The following is a 13643-nucleotide window of genomic DNA, read 5'->3' as shown; positions in this document are numbered from 1 at the left end:
AAATAGTATTGGAGTTAGGGCGGCTACCACCGTTATAGAGTGGCGCCGAACAGGGACCTGAACTGAAACCTGCTTTAACACTTGAAACTTGAGTTTTTTGATTTTGACAATCCCTGTGAACTATTGAACACTTTAAAAAAAAAAAAAAAAAAAAAAAAAATGCACCTCTGAAACATTGATTTGAAAACTTTATATATATATTTTTTCTTTTTTGGAAAATTAGTGAAACAATGAAACTGTCTGAATTAATCTTGTAAATTGTTTATGCTTGTGAAAATTGTTTTTTTTTTTTTATAAAACTGTGAACGCTAAATGAACAATTAGAGGTGTTATCTCTAAGGTGTCACAGTAATTGATAATTGTTTGAATATTTGAAATAAGTGAAGGTGAATTACTTTGAATACTTATTGTTTTGATTTACCTAGTGGTTGTGAGATAATACTGATTGAACAGTTGTGAAAAGTTGTATTCTGTTGTTTAGTAGAAATATTTCAGGGACAAACACACTGATACACATCTCATTTACTGATATTTATTGTTTTTCACACTCAACATTCTTACACTCAATCACAGCAATCATGGCGCATACCCCTCCTTCCCAAACTACTTTTGTGGAAATTGAGCCTCCACCAGACATCTCAACTCCAGTATGGCCGCCTGCACTGCGAACTGGGATGCCTCTGGAACAACCTCCATATGCTCCGGTGTTCTACCATACCCCCACTCCACTCAGTTCTGTTCATCCTGGAACCCGTGTGCACATGTCCTCTCCTGCTCTGGCTGGGAGCACTCCAGTACAAACTCTCACCTGGGCGCACACAAGTAGATAACATGCAACTTTGCACCTCTTCTGAAGGTGGAACTCCTTCGTCAGTGGCACAACATGACCTGCCCAACATTCTACCAACTCCTGGAAGGGAAATACAAGCAGTCACTGCCCGGGTACAAGGGAACTGGGATACCTTGTTTGACTTAATGGCAAGACAAGAAAGAAGAGTGAATGAACTTACCCAGGAAGTGAAAGATACCTCTTCTCAGCACCAGAGCCAGATTGCTGATCTTGCTGCAAAAGTGGAGGATAACAAAAATCAAGTTTTAACCCTGTTTACTACCCCTAAGCAACATGAGGAAACTGAAGCAGATAACCTGACTAAAGCGATGAAGGTAATGATCACGGAAGAACTCCAGAAGGTGGAATCTACCTTGGTGTCCGAACTACGATTCATGGTTGATCAACTCCAAGCAGAGGTTCAGCAGGACATCAAAGCTGTTCAAAATACTTTCCAAACAAGCCATAATAAGATAACTTCACAACTCCAACAATGTGTTACTCAAACTGATCAATGTCTCACTGGTTTCAAAGAGTTGAAAAGTGAAGTGGAGAAAGGATTTCAAAGTGTAAAAAAAAGTGCAGATCAACAAAAATTAAGTGTACTGACAGCACCAGGTCCCAGCACTACCAGTATTTCATCCCAGCCATCTCCTTCTGCTCCAGTGACTCCTTCAACTTCTTCAACCCCTCTGTTAACATCTGTGGTTAAAAGTGACCATATTAAATTAACCTTCCCCACATTTGGAAGGCCTTCAGACGATGCAGACCCCCTATTGTACCTAACCAAATGTCAGGATTTTTTGGATGTACATCCCCTGACAGATGCAGACATCCTGGCTACCTTCCGTACTGTCTTGTACGGAACAGCACGAGACTGGTGGGAAGTCAGACGGTCCAGCATAACCACTTGGATTGAGTTTGAGACTGCATTCATATCTGCTTTCCTTTCTGAGGATTATGAGGACGAACTGGCTGAACGTGTCCGTACTAGGATTCAAAGAGACACAGAATCCATTAGAGACTTCGCGTTTTCTTACAGAGCTCTCTGTAAAAGATGGAAGGCGGATTTTACAGAGGGTGAGATTGTGAAGATGATACTTAAGAATATCAAGCCGTACCTTGCCAGCCAATTGCGTAGCCGAGTAAATACTGTGGAAGAGCTGGTAAAATTAGGACATCAACTGGAAAGAGATTATGAGCAACAGCTTCGTTATGATTGTGGTCGAATGGGCCCTAAGCATCAAGCCCCATCACAAAGACCCTACTCAAACCACCCTACTGAGAAAAATCCCAGTTCAGTGCTGGAGATGTAGAGAACAGCATCCACCAGGAAAATGTCCACACTATACCTCTCCCCAGTCACCTCAGACGTCTGGTCCACAGTATTCCACCAGCAGCAAACAACCTTATCACCCCAAGTCAGGTGGTCATCCGTCCAACAACTCTGTTGCTGCAACAAAAAGTCATAAGTCACAATTAGCAACCAAGAAAACCTCCTCCTCATGTACAAGCTCTAATGAACGTGTAGCTGTGCCTCAACAACTAGTTGTTCCCCTTTGTATCGATGCCTGGTCAGGTAAAGCCATTGTGGACACTGGTGCAAGCTAAACACTCATCCATGAGAATCTCATGAGGCAGCTAACATCCCCCCGACCAGCTGCAACCGTGGTGCCGTGGTCCTCTTTATCTGGCGAATGGAAAGGCAGAGATTCCGTTAGGATGGCTGAATACCACCATTAATTTACATGACCAAGCATTTACCTTACCTACTGCTGTACTTTCATCCCAAGCACTAGCTTATGCTGTAGTCTTGGGGTTGGACTTTATTTTCTTCAGTGGGCTGCAACTCAATGTCATTGATCAAAAATACTCCTTCAAGCTGGATCCTTCAAAAGAGTACCCCTTTCAACCAGGAAAACCAAGTGTGCCAAATGTAAGTCCCCAAAAAGAGAGATGTCAATTTAAGGAAGCCACACAAAACCTTTCCTTATTAACTTCTGTGCCCCCTCCATCATCACCATTGCAAATTCAACACCCAGATGGTATCGATGAAAAGACATTGATAAAAAATGCTGTGGACGCTGCTCATTTACCCTTTGATGAAAAGCTACATTTACTCCAAATCCTGAACGAAAGCCCTCAGGTGTGTACTCTCCGTACTGGACGTACTGAGGTTCTCCAACACAGCATTTATGCCACCAGCCAAGTCCCCATTAAACAACGGCCATACCGTTTGTCTCCCCTCAAGCAATTTGCCCTGGAGGAGCAACTTGATGAGATGTTGAGGCAAGGAATAGTTGAACCATCCCACTCTGCTTGGGCATCACCGGTGGTCTTAGTACCCAAAAAAAGACGGCAAATTTAGATTCTGTGTGGATTACAGAAAGGTTAATTCTGTAACAGAAAGTGACGCTTACCCTCTTCCCAACATCACAGAAATTCTGGAATCCCTCTCTGGGGCAGCCATCTTCTCTACTATTGATCTAAACAGTGGATATTGGCAGGTGACCATGGATCCCAACAGCAAAACCAAGACAGCCTTCATCACTCCTGCAGGTCTCTATCAATTTAATGTAATGCCGTTTGGTCTCAAAAATGCTCCCGCAACTTTTCAGAGGCTTATGGAGACAGTTCTGGGAGAACTAAGGAGAAAAATATGCTTTGTGTACATCGATGACATCATTGTGTACTCGCCTTCAATAACTCAGCATTTCCACGACCTCCAGACTATCCTCCATAGACTAGGAACTGCTGGTCTCACCATAAACTTAAAGAAAAGTAAATTCTGTCTTCAAGAACTCACCTTCCTAGGACATGTTGTAAGTGTCAAAGGCAGTTTCAGCAGACCCATGTAAAACTGAAGCCATTCATACCTATCCTGTGCCTACGAACGTGAAGGAAGTTCAACGGTTCCTCGGGTTAGCCGGGTGGTATCACCGTTTCGTTCCAAATACAATCCAAGATTACTGAACCCCTCAACACACTGAAAAAGAAGGGACATAGTTTTCAATGGTCAATTCAGTGTCAGCAAGCTTTTGACCAGCTAAAGTCTTGTCTCACCTCACCTCCCATTCTGGGCCATCCCGATCTTCAGCGGCCATTCATTGTTTACACCGATGCCAGCGACATCGGCCTGGGTGCCATATTAGCACAACGGAGGGAGGTAGGCAGAGAGGAGGTTAAAGCCTATGCAAGCCGAACCTTAACTGGGGCCGAACTAAATTATACTGCAACGGAGAAGGAATGTCTTGCAGTCATCTGGGACCTGGAAAAGTGGCAACATTACTTGGAGCACAAGCTTTTTACAGTTGTTACCGACCATGCTGCACTGCAATGGGTTATGAACTCCACGAAAACCACCAGCCGCCTCATTTGTTGGGTCCTGCGATTGCAAAAATTTGATTTTGTTATTGAGTACCGAAAAGGGAAGCTAAATGTAGCTCCAGATGCTCTATTCAGATCTTCGGTTACCCCAGGATGTAACTTGTACACCAGCGGAAAAGACCCAGCACTGCCTGTATCAGATGTTGTCCTGTGGGACGAACAGCACAAAGACCCCGAAGTTACAAAATTATTGCAAGCGGTTGCAGATAATTGTGAAAGTCTGATTGACCAGTACGAAATAATTGAGGACAAATTATATCACAAAGCATACCTGACAAATAACCAACTGCATTACAGAATCTACATTCCCAGCAGTCTCAGATCCACCCTTCTCCAGTACTATCACTCCACTCCCATCTGTGGCCATGGAGGAATCTACAAGACCTATAAGCGACTTCAGGAAGTAGCATTTTGGCCAGGCATGTGGTCAGCGGTGAAACAGCATGTGAGGACCTGTGTTAAATGTCAAACTCTGAAAAGTGATAACAGGAAGCCTGCGGGAAAGCTACAGCAAATCACCACAAGCCGCCCAAACCAAATGCTGGGAGTCGACCTCATGGGTCCGTTGCCACGTAGCACAACTCAAAATGAATACCTGCTGGTCTTTGTTGATTATTATTCTCGATGGGTGGAGTTGTTTCCCATTCGGAGTGCCACAGCGAAGAATATTGCCTCCATCTTCAGAAAAGACATCCTGACACGTTGGGGCGTACCAGACTTCGTTCTCTCAGACAGAGGCACTCAGTTTGTTTCATCTGTTTTCAGAGAGTTATGTCAGAACTGGAGTGTTATTCCCAAATTAACTACAGCCTATCATCCCCAAACCAACATGACCGAAAGAGTTAATCGAAATCTCAAGAGCATGATGGCAGCCTATGTGGACGACAACCATCAAAAGTGGGACCAGTTCTTACCAGAATTCAGATTCGCCCTTAATTCAGCCGTTCAAGAGACCACTGGATTAACCCCAGCCGAACTCCAGCTGGGTAGGAAACTCCAAAGTCCAATGGACAAAATACTCTCTGGGCCTAATCTAACCCCAGACGCTGCCTCGTATGATGTAGTTCATAATCTTCATCATCTGCAAACTCAAGCGAAGGAAAACAGCAAGAGAGCCAAAATTAGACAATTGAGGAACTATAACAAAAATAGGAGAGATGTAACATTCAAATGCAAGGATCGAGTATGGTTGCGTAATTTTCCACAGTCTAATGCACAGCGTAAATTTAGCGCAAAACTAGCCCAAAAATGGAGAGGTCCCTACCGCATTATCAAGCAGCTGGGTCCGTTGAACTATAAAATACCCCTTGAAGACACTGGCGAAGACGTACGTACAGCACATGTTTGCAACATAAAAATGTGTTATCCAACGGCAGCGGAACTGGAGATACAAGAAAAGAAAAAACTCCTGGATATATTTCAAGAATCCTCTGATGACGAAGATTTTCTAGGATTTTAGTCTGCGATTTCTCTCTCCTAAACAACCATAGGTTGTTTTCTTCTAGGGGGGAGAGTGTGGCAAACAAAAGAATCTGTTCTACTTTCACTTTCATTTTAGCGTGATTTTGGGTGGAGTGTGTCAATTAACGGCGGAAGGGAGTTGTATTTAAAGGGAGCGTGTCGTACCTGAAAAAGAGGCGTCATTCGTTTGTTTGCACATGAGGTTTGCCCGTATGAGAGATGGTTTACGGTGGAAAGACGGCTGCGTGTCAATCCGCTGTTCCATGGCGATGATGTCTGGTGCGTGACTGAAGCATTGCCCTTCCAGACCAACTGTCATGAGCAGTCCTGAAGACAAGGCAAAAACCGCTTATCCACCTATCTTGGTGTCTGGTGACCCGCGATACTCATTGGTGCCTTCAATACCTGCAAACGGGGTCAGTACCTTTGCGCCGCCATCACACACACTGCAACACACGCACGCACCCACTCGCATAGCTTTCATATTCGCACATTCTGTGTGCTTAGTGTTTTGTTTACAATTGTTGTTGCCCGTTAAAATTATTGATGCTTTTGATTTAACTTAATGAGATGTTCATCCAATGTTTTCTTTGTTTTCTCTTTTTCCTTTATTTTTTATGGACATTTTTTGAATGAATGTGGACACGAATCTGCGAACGTGGATTAGCGTGACGCGGTCGGTTTCTGGCACGGGCACGGATTTCGAAGACCAGAGACTGCTAGTGGGAACGTGTGGTCATTGCTTAATTTGTATTTTTTTTTTGTTTTTTTATTTTGTTGTCCATTTCGGTTTTCTGTGTTATTATGATTTTGAACATATGGAAGAATAAATATCCTGATGACCTAAACCAAATTATAATTAATACAATAAACTGATAAAAAACTACTGAATTACTATTAAGTAAAACTACTTAACATCCATCCAATTGTCACATATAGCAGCTATGGAAGACGACTGAATTTGTTTGCAGTGAATTGGTTTAGCAGCCATCTTCTTGTCACTGGATGTTGCAAATTCTGGTGATGTAACATTTTTAGAGATTCAGGAGAGCCATAATGTCATATATAGGAAATATCAGGTTATCTTGAGATTAATGAAGTGTGTCATTTATCTGCTTAATGTCAACCACATGCAGTAGAGTTTGTGCGCTGGCTGTCAGAGTGACATCTTCAGTTTGTCAGTGCTACTCTAAACTTTGCTAGTTTGCTGCTATAGATTTCATTCTGGTTGCAAGCACTGTATAAGTAACTTTAGGGCTGAAATTGCTAACTCCAAAACTTTTACACCTAAAATGACCCTAGAATGTAGCTATACAAGTCTGCATTTATTTAATCTAAACCGAGAGCCTGAGTCAAGTTGATAAAACTGATTTGATCAAGAACCACATACAGCACAAGTGAAAGCACTTTTCTGCGTGTTTGTCCAAATATTCATCATCCTAAGTGACTAAGTCTTTTACTGTCACTTTTTTAATATAAAACTGACTAAAATATTGGACCTTCTTCTTTAAAAGGGATAATTCACCCAAAAATGAACATTCTGTCATATTTTACTCTACCTCATGTTATTCCAAACCTGTTTGGCATATTCTGTGGAACACAATAGGAATAATTTTTAAAAATGTCTGTGTTGAAATGAATAAGTGTAGTGAACTTGGTTCATTTTCATGAATAATGAAACTAAGTTGAAAGTCTGTGTTTGTCTGCAAGGTATACCCAGATTCATTACATTGATTAGAATGTGTGATTATGATTATGGCACCAGCTCATTAACCTGTAGGTTTTGAGACCCCCTCTAAAAAAAGGTGAAATATAAGCACATATTTGGATGGAAATTGCCATTGTTAAACTTTTCCAATAATAATCTCACCAAGTCTATTCCAAAAATAACAAAACAGCAACATAAAATGCCATACAAGTAGTGCATGTGACTATATTTTAAGTCGCTGATACACTCCATTTGGTTATGACGTACTGTAGCCTTTGTCATTTTTAATCTGACTCTGAATCTGAATAGCCTCAGGGAATATTATCAGTGAATAAAATGTGTGTTCCACTGAAAAACAACAGCTTACAAGTATGGAACAACATGAGGAGGAGTAAATAATGACACGATTATTATTTTAAAGTGAATTTTACTTCAATAATACAGAACTACACTACACTTTTCACACCTATGTCATAGAAGTTCTTTGGTTCCCCAAAGAACATTCAAGAAACAGTTTGTAACAGTACCATTTTTTTTCTTAGTGTGAAGAACATTTTAAAAATCTAAAGAAACTTTTTGCACTAAAGAGTATTTTGTGCAATTAAATAATTTGTTAGATGTTGATGGTTTTTTATGGAACCATAAGCTACTTTTCCTCCATCAGGCTAAACAGTTTTAAGAACAGTAAGGAGCGGTTCCAGTTATGTTTCCACTTGAACTTGGTTCGCCATGGCACGGCACGACTGCAAACTGTTATTGGCCCAGAATTCTCAGCACCGTTGGCTAACTGTGCTGAACCAAGCTGACCATGCTGTGTGTAGTCAGGATAGGTCTCTTGTGTGTTGTATAGCTACTAGTTTCTCTCTGGAGGTAGCCAACCCCGCTATCTTAGAGAAATAAACAGAAATATCTGATTATCCTCCATAACCCGGTCACTATTTGCATCTCATACAGTATGTAAATCAGTCCCCGCCTAGGTTGGATTGGCACAGAATGGAACGATTAAATACCCAGGCTCATTTGAAATACATGCCTCTAACTATATTTCCCAAAAACTATTATTAACATACACAAAAAATTGAAATCAAAAAAGTTTCCAGTAGAAATTAACACTAGAGGCAGTAAAACATTTTTAAGCTGCTGCAAGGTTTGAAAACTGATACTTTTGAACATTAGCATCACATTCAAATGGGTGGGGTTTCTAACGCACAAGTCTTGCACTTGTGAAGTTAAAGGGATACCCACGCCAAAATGAAAATTTTGTCATTAATCGCTTACCCCCATGTCGTTCCAAACCCGTAAAAGCTTTGTTAGTCTTCTGAACACAATTTAAGATATTTTGGATGAAAACCCGGGAGGCTTGTGACTGTCCCATTAACTGCCAAGTAATGTCAAGGTCTAGAAAAGTATGAAAGACATCATCCGAATGGTCCATCTGCCATCAGTGGTTCAACCGTAACAGTTTGAAGTGACGAGAATACTTTTTGTACACAAAGAAAACAAAAATAATGACTTTATTCAACAATTCATCTCCTCTGTGTCTCTCTGTATCACTGTAGCGCCATTTTGGCGAACATCCACTAAACACAAACTGCATACGCTATTGAATGCCATTTATTCCTGTGATGGCAAAGCTGAATTATATATTATATTATATTATATTATATTATATTATATTATATTATATTATATTATATTATATTATTCTTTAGAAAAACAAAGATAACCTAACCATTTGCAGAAAAAATATAGACTAACTGATATGTGTTTGCTGAATATTAATTGTTATAGTAAGTAGATTAACAAAATATTTTATTTAATATGAATACAATATGGATACTTGTTTAAACCATTTCACAAAAATAAAATAAAATCTAAAAAAATGTTCATAAAAATCTACTTTAATACTTTTAACAACTTTTGAATTAATATAGTAATTAATATAATAGCAATTCTTGGTTTATTACAGATACACTGAAGTATAATACCGTTATTTATCAGAATAGTTTCTTATTGGAATTATGAACTCCAAATTTACACAAACTGTGTTATTGTTCAAATTATGATGTCCTTTAGGTTTCGTAATGATAAATGATTATACTGTAATGGCACTGCTTGTATTATTGATGGTGCAAAGTGTTAATCACTTTGTCAGTATTTGATCGGCACTGCAGGGTGGCATTCTATTTCCAAGCCTTTATTCACTCTGTAAATATTTATTTATTTTTCTTTCTTTGTTTCTTTCTTTCTTTCTTTCTTTCTTTCTTACTTTCTTTCTTTCTTTCTTACATAAATTTGCCTCCCAAGCAGTTTAGTAAATTGCATTTTGTTCTGAACAGCAGGGTGCCATAGGTGCTGATAGTGGATGTGTATGTGGCAGAGTATGACTCAATGTTAGCCTGACTGAGCCCAGCCTGTTAAGCTGGCTGAAAATTTGGATCCCTAATTTTTTTAGACAGGTGTTAAATACTAAAGCTCTGTGGGAGGGGAAATGGACGTTGCAGGTACAAATCTCATGTGGAGAAATTTCTACTGAAAAGCTTGTAATTACTTGGTTGTTGGAGTTTAAAGTAAGCTCTGACTGTGGGTAACCCTCAGTGAAGTTCATTTTAAAGGTGTAAGAACTGACAGCAATGCAAAGAATGACTCAGGAAATGATGTTTGGGATCCTCTTGTGTCTTCAGTGATTTCTTCCACTTGTTGCTATGGTGAAGCGACCTTCATTTGGCTGTTTGAAGGGGGAAGAAAGTAGCATCTGTGATGAATACAGAATGTTATTATTAGTGCCGTTAACTAGCTCATTACCCTGTGACAGGAAGATGTAAGCTTCACAAAAACATGATACATCAGGTCTGTAGCCTTCGGTCAGATTGAGGGGGAGGTGAAGTGTTCAAGTGTTTCAACCTTTGTAGAACATCAAAATTTATACAGTTGGAACTGGCCTGGCATTCATACTTTCATAAAACCTTTTTGCTATATATCATTAATAATTAGAATGTCTCTGCCCAATTTCAAATGCTTATCTATGGAAGATTATTTCCTATTTTTATTTTTTATTTTTTTCACTTTATTTCAAACATAGAAAATGTTTGACAAGTCGTAATCATGTTTTTTTTTTTACTTTTCATATAATTTTGACTTAGTATGTTATTTTGATATTATGATTTATGAAAAATATATTATGATTTACCAAAGCATGACATTTTATTCCAAGTACAACAAAATCCTTTTCAGAAACCTGATTACGTTGAACACTTGCATTTGCAAAAATGTCTGTTTGCATATCAGCAACTTGGTTGATCCAGTTGCAGTGAGGCAATAAGCAGGAAAAAATAATATATTCTATTATTCCAACATGAGGAAAGACAGGCTGAAGTTTATTTTACATTTTACATATGATTAGTATGTTTACATAAATGTCTTAAAGACGCAACAGGAAAATAAATAAATAAAAAATAGTGTATATACACCATGTGGCTTTATGTTTTTGAAAGAAGTCCCTATATGTTCCCCAAGGCAATTGCTGATAATTTATTTGATTAAAAATACATACAGTGTTATTGTGAATAAACTAATATTGTGGGATATTGTTACAATTTAAAATAACTGAGTTGATTATGAAATGATAATGTCAGTTACATCAAATGTAAATGAGATGTTTTCAAGATATAAAATGGAGTTTCTCATGAAGTGTCTAAAATGAGTCATGCAGTAAAACATTCATGCACAAAAGTCATTTAAAAAATCAATAACTGGACCTGACATACAAACCCCAGTGACCGGAAATGTCCTCAATATCTTGCTCAACATCTGGTCTTTGTACAGCAACAAATTTTGATTGATATCATTTCAGGTCAGTAATAATACAGCCCTGACGTACATGCATTAGAGATAAAAATATTTATCACACACAAACAACACACAAATTTAAAATCAAACTGCAATAATATTGTTTGTTTCCTGTGCCCTGGTTCCCTTTCAGTCGGTCACTCTCGACGTCACGTCGGTGACTGACAAATTGGGATATCGCTTCGATAGACCAATCTACTTCGAGTGTAAACTAAAGGAACCAATGCACATTGGCATGCAATTATTGCATCTAGCTGCCGCTGATCACAGTGTGAGTATAATAAGGCAGCAGGTGCAATGCATACCAGCTTTTCGCTTCAGAGCTGAGCGTTAGTATCATTTGGCTCAACTGTGTATGCTATGAACTACGAGTTCAGCACGCTCTCGGAAGCTTCATGTGTTGGCTAAACGGCGCTTCAGTGGTGGTCGTTCCTGATTTGAGTGGGTTGCGCATTTCAGGCTGCACTACCCCCTGTCGTGTTGCAAGCTCCCAATTCCCCTGTGCGCCTCAGTACTAAAAGAGCATTTCCTAAAGAGCAAATTTCTATAAAAGAGCTTCACAGGTGCGTCTTTGTAAAGACAATGGATCGTCCTTATAAGGATGCCGTTTCACCCGTGCGTTTCTGAACCTGTTCATTCTTCTCACCGAGAAGACCCCCAAAGATGCCCGATTGCAGTCGTACTTTCCTTTCTGCAGCAAGGGCTGGAGCGAAGGCTGTCTCCCTCCACCCTCAGAGTCCAGGTTGCCGCTGTTGCTGCGTACCATGACCCCATGAATGGGAAGTCCTTAGGTAAGCATGACCTCGTTATCAGGTTCCTTAGAGGAGCCAGGAGGTTAAATCCTTCCCAGCCCCCCTCTAGTTGAGCTAAAGTTTCTTTCATTGAAAACTCTGCTCCTGCTTGCACTGGCCTTGATCAAGAGGGTAGGGGACCTGCATGCATTTTCGGTTGACGATTCGTGCCTAGAGTTTGGGCCAGCTGACTCCCAGGTAATCCTGAGGCCCTGGCCCGGCTACATGCCCAAGGTTCCCACTACACCCTTCAAAACCCACCCTCAAAGACCAAGTGGTGAACCTGCAAGCGCTGCCCCTGGAGGAGGCAGACCCAGCCTTGGCTTTGCTCTGCCCTGTCCGAGCATTGAGATGCTATGTAGACCGGACACAAAGCTTCAGGACCTCAGACAAGCTCTTTGTCTGATACGGAGGCCGGCAGAAGGAATGCCGTCTCTAAGCAGAGGATGGCCCACTGGATTGTGGATGCCATAACCCTGGCTTATCAGGGACAGGGTGTGCCCTGCCCATTCAGGTTGCGAGCTCACTCAACTAGAAGTGTTGCATCTTCCTGGGCGCTGGCTCGTGGCGCCTCGCTGACAGATATTTGTAGAGCTGCGGGCTGGGCGACCCCTAACACGTTCGCTAGGTTCTATAGACTTAGTGTAGAGCCCGTACTCGTATGTGTATAGTCCACAGTATAGCCTTAGAGCCCGTGTTTTCCCGGCAGACTTTTGCCTTCCTAAGAGGGTTTTAATCACCTCAAATTTCTCCATATACACCTAAAAGGAAGCTATATGTGTATTTGCTTCCAAAAACTCCTTCGGGAAGGATGGGGCTTCCGCAGTGTCCCTGTTCCAAGCGGAACGGGTACGTTTTCCCCAGTGAGGTAGTGCTTTGACAATGGTGAGTGGAACTACTTGTTCCGAGCCCCGGCCTACACCAAATAGGGGCGCAGGCAGCTCGCACAGGACACTGGAAGGGTCAGCACCCATGGCGCTTTGGTAGGGATACCAATTAGTCAATTAGTCCCGTCACCAAGGTTGCTGTACCGCCGCTGAGCTGCCGGGTCACCGGCTCGGCTCCTCAGCGAAAACCTGGTATGCATTGCACCTGCTGCCTTATTATACTCACGCTGTGATCAGCAGCAGCCGGATGCAATAATTGCATGCCTCAATGGCTGTGCAAAGTTGCTGGATATTGGCAGGAACTGGAACACGCTATCGTATATGCCGATCCAGAGCATCCCAAACATGCTCAGTGGGTGACATGTCCGGTGAGTATGCTGGCCATGCAAGAACTGGGATGTTTTCAGCTTCCAGGAATTATGTACAGATCCTTGCAACATGGGGCCATGCATTATCATGCTGCAACATGAGGTGATTGTCGAGGATGAATGGCACAACAATGGGCCTCAGGATCTCTTCACGGTATCTCTGCGCATTCAAAATGCCATCAATAAAATGCACCTATATTCGTTGTCCATAACATACGCCTGCCCATACCATAACCCCACCGCCACCATGGGCCACTCGATCCACAACGTTGACATCAGCAAACCGCTCAACCACACGACACCATACATGCTGTCTGCCATCTACCCTGTACAGTGAAAACCGGGATTCATCTGTGAAGAGAA

General features: G+C 41.2%; 1 protein-coding gene and 1 long non-coding RNA gene across 4 annotated transcripts in view; one reads left to right on the top strand and one right to left on the bottom strand.

Moving 5' to 3' along the window:
• The window catches only part of LOC109083817 (adenylate kinase isoenzyme 5), a 101458-nt gene that overhangs the window by 41571 nt on the left and 46244 nt on the right, over positions 1 to 13643 (top strand). The gene's annotated exons all lie outside the window — the stretch shown is intronic.
• On the bottom strand, positions 4219 to 5984 carry LOC122147678. Of its 2 annotated transcripts, XR_006161734.1 has the most exons (5): positions 5843 to 5984; positions 5481 to 5597; positions 5131 to 5297; positions 4488 to 4971; positions 4220 to 4364 (listed from the first exon to the last, which is right to left on the bottom strand). It is a non-coding gene; the product is annotated as an uncharacterized LOC122147678 (long non-coding RNA). The 2 variants fall into 2 exon arrangements; XR_006161733.1 differs by having other exon boundaries at positions 4219 to 4364; positions 5131 to 5597.

The sequence above is a fragment of the Cyprinus carpio genome, chromosome A2 (genome assembly GCF_018340385.1).
Source record: "Cyprinus carpio isolate SPL01 chromosome A2, ASM1834038v1, whole genome shotgun sequence".
NCBI lineage: Eukaryota > Metazoa > Chordata > Actinopteri > Cypriniformes > Cyprinidae > Cyprinus > Cyprinus carpio.
The sequence above is the reverse complement of the archived record's forward strand: the minus strand, read 5'-3'. Positions and strand labels throughout refer to the sequence as shown.